The 7436-nt window shown below is 34.0% G+C and overlaps 1 non-coding gene across 1 annotated transcript; it reads left to right on the forward strand.

Moving 5' to 3' along the window:
- Positions 1-745: 745 nt before the first annotated feature.
- LOC114310894 (small nucleolar RNA U3) lies at positions 746-956 on the forward strand. Its single transcript, XR_003646316.2, has one exon. It is a non-coding gene; the product is annotated as a small nucleolar RNA U3 (small nucleolar RNA).
- Positions 957-7436: the final 6480 nt, after the last annotated feature.

Below are 7436 nucleotides of genomic sequence, written 5' to 3' on the forward strand. Positions count from 1 at the left end.
GTAAAAAAAGTTATATCTAATTATGATTGAATTTTATGTATTTAAAAATTTTCTTTATCATATATTATTCAGAACTCACGTTGGTTTTTAAACAGAAATTTAAAAATTTGATTAAATTTTTTTTTTCAATTAATTTTTTTTCAACTAATACTAACGGAGGGGACAATTGGTAATGCTACTTTAAACCTTGGGGAGGGGATTGTAATTTCTAAAATGTGAGAGGTGTCAATGTAATTTACCCAATGAGAGCAAAATTGGTATTTAAAAAAATTAAATTGTTAGAGTGAGTAATCTGTAATGAAACTTTAAACCTCAGGGAGGGAGATCTAATTTTCAAAAGGTGAGGGGGGAATTGTAATAAATATAAACCTCAGGGGGTGTCAATGTAATTTACCCTTATTTTAAAATGTCTGTTCATCTTCATATAAATAAATAAATTGGTGAGTTTTTATACAAAATAGGATGGTTCAATACAAAATTTGAAAGTATTGAAGAAAAAAAGGAGACTAACAGATAAGCATATATGTCTGTATTGCCTCTGCTTTATTCTATCATTTTTGGCTCTTTCGAATTCTCAATCGAACCTCTTCTCTCTCAGATTTTCAAATCCAAATCAAATCTAGAATGAAGAATGCTTACAAGTTCAACCCAGAAACAAAAACAAGAAAGACAGAGAGTCCCACATCGACAGGTTAAGAAAAAAAAATGAACTGTATTTATAAGGCGAGAAGAAGAAAAAGAGGCCAGACCTTACTTGAACAGGATCTGTTCTGTAGGATTGTATCTCGGAATCCTTGAGCTCTAAGGAGTCAAGGCCCAAAATCTGGTGGATGAACAAAAGCCTCTTGGACAGAGCGTGATTAGTGGCTCTGTGGTGCGCGGCTTGCTGGTCCACAGTTACACTGGGGATCGTTCTCAGCTAATGCAAACTGGCTGTGAGGAATATTTGGTAATTTATTCCACTTCTATGTGAAAGGTTTGATAATTTATTTTTGATTCTTAACATAACTCCCTAAAAAATTATTTTACAAGTTTTATCAATGTCATAACACTACCCTGTTGCAGTACCTCCATCACCATACAATTATCATTGCTATCATCACCGCCACATCACCATTAAATATAGAAACATATTCTCCAATAAGACATTTTTTGAAAAAGTTTTTTTGTTAGAAAATGTTTTCAATCCAAATAAATAAAACATAATATTACACATTTTGATCTCCTCAATTTTGAAAATTGAATAAATACATCTTTCTTAGAAATCGTCTAAATAGACGAAAGTGATACATTTTTATAGTTAAAGAAATCCAAATGTACAGATTCATAGATCAGAAAAGAAAGTAAAGTGATATTTACTAATAATTCAACGAGTGTTAGTGTAATTAACCTTCATTTTTATCCCAAAAATTGTCTCCAATATTTCTACTTTGTCCCTATACTATTGGTTTCGTTTATTTAATCATTAAAAGTTTTCATTTGTGTTCATGTGATTGAGTCGGAGACAATCGTATAAATGAGTAATTATTAAATCATAATTTGTCGAATTAAAAGATAATTTTATAATTTGAACTTAAATTGTAGTTTATTTAAAATAAAATGAAAGATAAGTGTTTTCGTTATAATATTTAAATTGTCCACATTTTGAAATAATCTTCTTCTTTCTTCAATAAATTAGTTTCAATATTTATTAATTATTATTTTTTGTTTTTTATTTTGAGATTAAGAGACAAGTAAAGGGGAGAACTAAAGAGCAAAGTCTTTTGATGCCAACAATTAATAACATTGTAACGTAAATCACTCAGCAGGAGTTTGGGTAGCGAAGTACTTTGGTTGTGTTTTTCTTTGTCTTTATTTTTAAATAATTAGTGAGTGGGGCACATCATATGTGTTCAATTCAAATAAGTTAGAATAAAAATAAATAAATAAAAAATTAATATCATAAGTTACTCAAGTAATAGGAATAAGGTCTTGGCTTTAAACATTTTCCACCTCTATCTATAAGTTTGGTATTCACTTAATAATAGTACAAGCGGATGACATATGTAATATGTGTGCAATTCAATTGAGTAAAAATAAAAATAAATAATAAACAAATTAGTATTATAATATGCATGTTGCTCAATTAATGATAGTACAAGTGGGTACAATTCAAATAAGTAAGAATAAAAATAAATAATAAAAATTAATATTAGAGAAAATTGGTGATAAATCTAATCTAAGGAGGGTATAAAACATTAGGTCCAGTAGATTTTTTTTTTTTTTTATTGGTGAGAGGTCCACCATTTATGAAGTAGTTTAGTAAGAAGTCATTTTGTTATTTTGAAAGGATATTTTGTTTCAAATTTTACCTCTTAATTTATCTGTTTGACCTTTTTTTACCTGTTTGACTTTTTTGACTATCTGTTCAAATTTTTTTCTGTTGAATTTTTTTTATTTGTTAAAATTTTATGACCTATTTTTCCTATATGTTCAAATTAACCCCATTTTCAAACTTCTTTCTCTATCTGCTTCTCTCTCCACTTCTCTTTTCTTTTTCTATCTATTTCTCCCTTTATTTCTATTTAGCTGTTCAAATTTATATTTAACTGTTACATTTATTCCAAGCCAACCCCTATCTATTACAAAACCAAACCCCTATTATCTGTTCAAAATTTGAACAAATATGTTCAAAACAAACATGTCATATCTATATAGAATTGTATTATCTGTTTAAAATTTGAACAAATCTGTCAAATTTGTTTTGATCTGTTTCAATATCATCATCAACATCATGAACATTAACAACAATAACAACAAAATACGCACACCCACACACAAATCCATACAGATCCATTATATGCAAACACACACCCACACATACATAACTCATCATCATCATTAGTTTTTTTCGAAACCAGATTTGAGACTATACAAACCAAATTTGAGACTATACAAAATTAGAACTCAACTAGTGTAGATCTTGACAACAAACCCTAGCATGCTCAATGATTTCATCTTTCTCTTTCAATCTAATCTTCAAATTCATGTACTAATCTCGAAGCTCGTCTATAGACAATATAATGCATACCTATAGAGTAGACAAAGAATGATAGCAAGTTCAGCAACCTACCTCTGATATATTGTCATTTGAGTGCTTTACAACAACAAAAGAAATTAGTATTATAATATGCATGTTGCCCAAGTGGTAAGAATGTTCTTAATAAAATCTAAAGTCTTGGGTTCAAGCCTTGTGTACCTCCTCTTTATTGATGTAATGTTTTAGGATAGAAAAAGTTGCTACGTAACATGAGAAGAAGGATTGTAATTGGCAAAAGAAACTTTACTGATGAAGGAAACCAAAAACCATATCATAGCAAAGCAAAATGATCCCAACTAGGTTGGCACTATTAAGCAAGCTCAATCATTTACTAGTATCCCAACAAGTTAGTGAGTAACAAACCAAACAAGATCAAAGCAAAAAGATTTATAAAAAAACAACACAAGAAAACAAACCCCACCCCTAAGCTGTTATGCACTCCCAAAATGATCACATAGAAGACTGATGAGTACAGCTCAACCAATTGCTTTGTGATTGCATTAAAACTAGAGTGGCTTTCGTGGGTTAGAGCTGCATCTCCAGGACTGCCATTCTCTGTTAACGAGATATAGAAGATATAAGATATAGATCGCATTTTATTTTAATAACTTCTTTGTTAAAAAAAAAAAAAAAAACAACAACAACAACAACAACTAACTTTAAAAAAAAAATACTATAAAGTTATTTTAAATTTTCATAAACTTTTATCAGACGAAAGATGACAACAATGTGAAAATAAAAGGGGAATTGACCAGTAAATCTCATTTTGTGGAATCATAATTCGTAAGGTCCTCATTGTTTTCTTGTTGACTGGGTGATCCCTTAATTTGTTTGTTGACTATTTTGCCATTTTTAGTGTTTTTGGGTGACATATGGCATTGTTTTGTATGAGTCACGTGGCCTGGGTATGTGTGTGTGCCGGTGATTGAAAAAGTGCACTAGTCGGTATTTAGGTTGGGGAGCTTCGTAACATGCGTGGGGGTGGGTCACGCATCAGGTTGTGTGTGGTAGTTTAGTGGTGACGTGTACACGTGCAGATGTACAGAGCAACCTGGGTGACAATTCATGTTCCAGTTGACCCGAACCCGACGATGTATTCCCCAATCTACGTGATAGAGAAAATCCCCAAAATGGAAACAATTTGGACGGTGATTGCGACAAAGAAACCCTACATTGTTCCATTTGGCTGTGCTATGTATTTTGAAATTCAAATCGTTGTGAGCGGATTGAACGTACGTGATTTTGTGGGATTGTGAACAAGTAAGGGAACATTCAGTACGGTGTGGGTGTGTTAGGTTATGGTTATTTCATGCTGTGTGAGAAACCCTAATGTGGCTTTGCAATGTAAATTGCATCATTGAAAGTGTTTGCATTGTTGGTTTCAGGTTTTGTTCATTGAAAGTGTGAAAGGCATCCGATGTTCATGCATGCGTTAAACTGTTGCATTTTGACCTTATTGGTTCGACTTGTGTTCATGTTGGAAATTTCGTGGTAGCGTAGAGACACTACAAGAATTTGCACTTTTGGCGACTAAATTTTTAGTCACCAAAAGCCATCTTTTAGTTGCCAAAAATTTTTAGCAACTAAATGTTTTGGTTGCAAGAGTAGTTGCTAAAGGATTGTCGGGGAAGGTAATTGGCGACTAAAATTATTTTAGTCGCCAAATGTAATGCAATGCTGACTAATTTTTCAGTTGCCAAAAGTATTGAAAAAAAATTAAATATCACCTTTTTAGCGACTAAAAATATTTGTCGTGAAAAACATTACTTATATCTAGCTACTAAAGATTTAGTCGCCAAATTTTTTTTGGTTCCTCCTAATATTTTTTTAGCTACTAAATGTATTAGTCGCCTAAAGTGTGATTGTGTTTTAGTTACTAAAAGTTTAGTCGCCTAAAGTGTCACATTTTTTGCTACTAAAATTGTAGTCGGCAAAAGTGTTTTTCTTGTTCATCAAAATTTTTTTGACTACAAAATATTTTAGTAGCCAAATGTTAGATTGTTTTTGGCTACTAAGATTTTAGTCGCCTAAAGTTTGGTTTTCTCTTTGCCTACCAATTTTTTAGTCGCTAAAAGTCTGACTTTTTTGGCTACTAAGCTTTTAGTAGCCAAATAGTTTGTGTTTTGCCTACTAAACATAACGACATTGTTATAGTCGGAATTTTTTTTTTTTGTTTTTTGGCTACAAAATATTTTGGTCGCCAAATGTCTGATTATTCTTAAATTTTAGTCACCTATTGTCTGCTTTTTGTTGGCACTAAGCTTTGTAGTCACCATAATTGTTTTCCAAAATTTGTTATTAAGTTTTAGCTACTAACATTTTAGTCACTGAAATATGTATTTCCTTTTTTAGTACGAATTGTTTAGTCGCCAAAAAAAATGATCTTATGTTTTATCACAAGATTGTAATTTCTCCACAACCTGTTTATATTCAGTACAACCTTATAAACAAAACAATACATATTTTATCAATCATTCCACAATCCAAATTACTTCCAACCATCCAAAAATGAATAACTGCAAATGTATATATATTCCATACAAGCTAACTATTGTCCAAACTAAAATTATATTTCCACACAAAATAGAGAAGCATACAAAAATCCAACCCTCCATATACAAAAAATATATATTTAGAACCATGTGAAACGGCCATTTGGTGTGATACAAATTACCATCATAATCTGTACCATGACAAAATGTGATTTATATGCCACGCTAGTAACTAACAGTTAGATTACAAAAGTTATCTGTATCAGTAATACTAATCTATACAAAAGCAGAGGACGACATAGTTAGCAGAATTATACAAAAGTGTCAAGTGTCCTCTATACACAAAAATTGATTGTCCATAAGTCCACGCCAAAAGCCATCTACAAAAAAATTAAAAAAAATTTGCACCCATTACAAAATATCAATTGTTTCAGACATAGGAAAAAGGTTGTAATAACATGCATTTAAGGTAGAACAATCTATAAAAGCCTTTTGCGAAATACAATCATATGTATGTGTGATGAAATATTTATTCCAAACTTGATTTCAATTTATAAAAAATACAATTTTTAGGAGCATACCTCTTTGTGGGAGCCGAATAAATTCTGGATCAACGAGAGTAAGACAGGTCGGCCCCGAATGAGACTTCTATTCGGCATTTACCCTATCCGGTTGAGGGGCCGAGTATAAGAGCCGGCGTTCCTACTAATAAGTGTCGTGTAGAAATGCATTATAGGGGCTAGGAGTGGGCCAGGCTCACAGACCCAAAGAGAATACTATAAATAGGAGACCTGCAATCTTGGAAAGGTATGTGTGATAATTGTGGTATTTAACTTAGAATATAAGTAACCTAGAGCTTAGGATTGACTTGTCCGTCGGAGTGCTAATTCTGGCACGCCCGACCGGAGTGTTTATTTCCTTTCAGGTGACTATCGGAGGATCACGAGCGCTCCCCAGGATCAGAAGAGTATTTCCAAATACCACTTCTCCATAACTGGCGCCGTCTGTGGGAATACTCAAACACATCCATGGCGGGCGTAACGAAGGACCCTTCAATAGTCATTCATGAAACCACACAGAGAGACGACCTCACTCCAACAACCATGCTTGGACCGGAAACCATCCTCGTAAGACATGTCCTAAACTTCGCCTCACCTTCGACTCCAGAACGTGAAGCAATGCAAGCGATCATGGAACAGGCAAACCAAAACGAACGGAGGTTGGAGAACATGAGTGCAGAGAACTAGTATCTTCGCCAGGATTTGGCCCTGGAGGTGGCGAAGTCCAAACAAGCCGCCCACCAAGGCCTGGAGCAACCCGTGAGGACAGATGGTCGACGATCTCGAGCTCGACAAGAAGACACTGATAGCAACTCCGACTCATTACCCCCGGAGCTCAAGAAGAAGGGACGAGCTGAAACTTCCAGCTCTTCTGAAGAGAGGGTTCGTATAAGGCTTAAGCGAAGAAGAAACAGCTCGGATGAAGATCAACATAATCCTTTTGTACGACAGATTGCAAAGGCAGTGCTACCCAAGAAATTCAAAGCACCGGCGGTCCCAAACAAAGCAATAGCCTTGAGACAGGATTCACCTCCGCCCGGCGTAATCCACATGATATACAGCCTGCTGATGTCATCAGCAGTGCACGCGATCCAATCAGAGTCTGAACCTCATAACCAACTCACCCCGGCTAAACGGCCCCACGAAGCCAAGGGCATTACTTTTGATGATTCAGATTTGGCTGGAGTAACACTGCCCCACATTGATCCCTTGATAATCGAGTTACGCGTAAACCGGTTCACAGTTGAGCGTGTACTCATTGATCCGGGTAGCACTTCGAAGATTATGTACTATAAGACTTTTACC

This window comes from Camellia sinensis, chromosome 2, assembly GCF_055761805.1.
Source record: "Camellia sinensis isolate YWXY chromosome 2, ASM5576180v1, whole genome shotgun sequence".
Classification (NCBI taxonomy): Eukaryota; Viridiplantae; Streptophyta; class Magnoliopsida; order Ericales; family Theaceae; genus Camellia; species Camellia sinensis.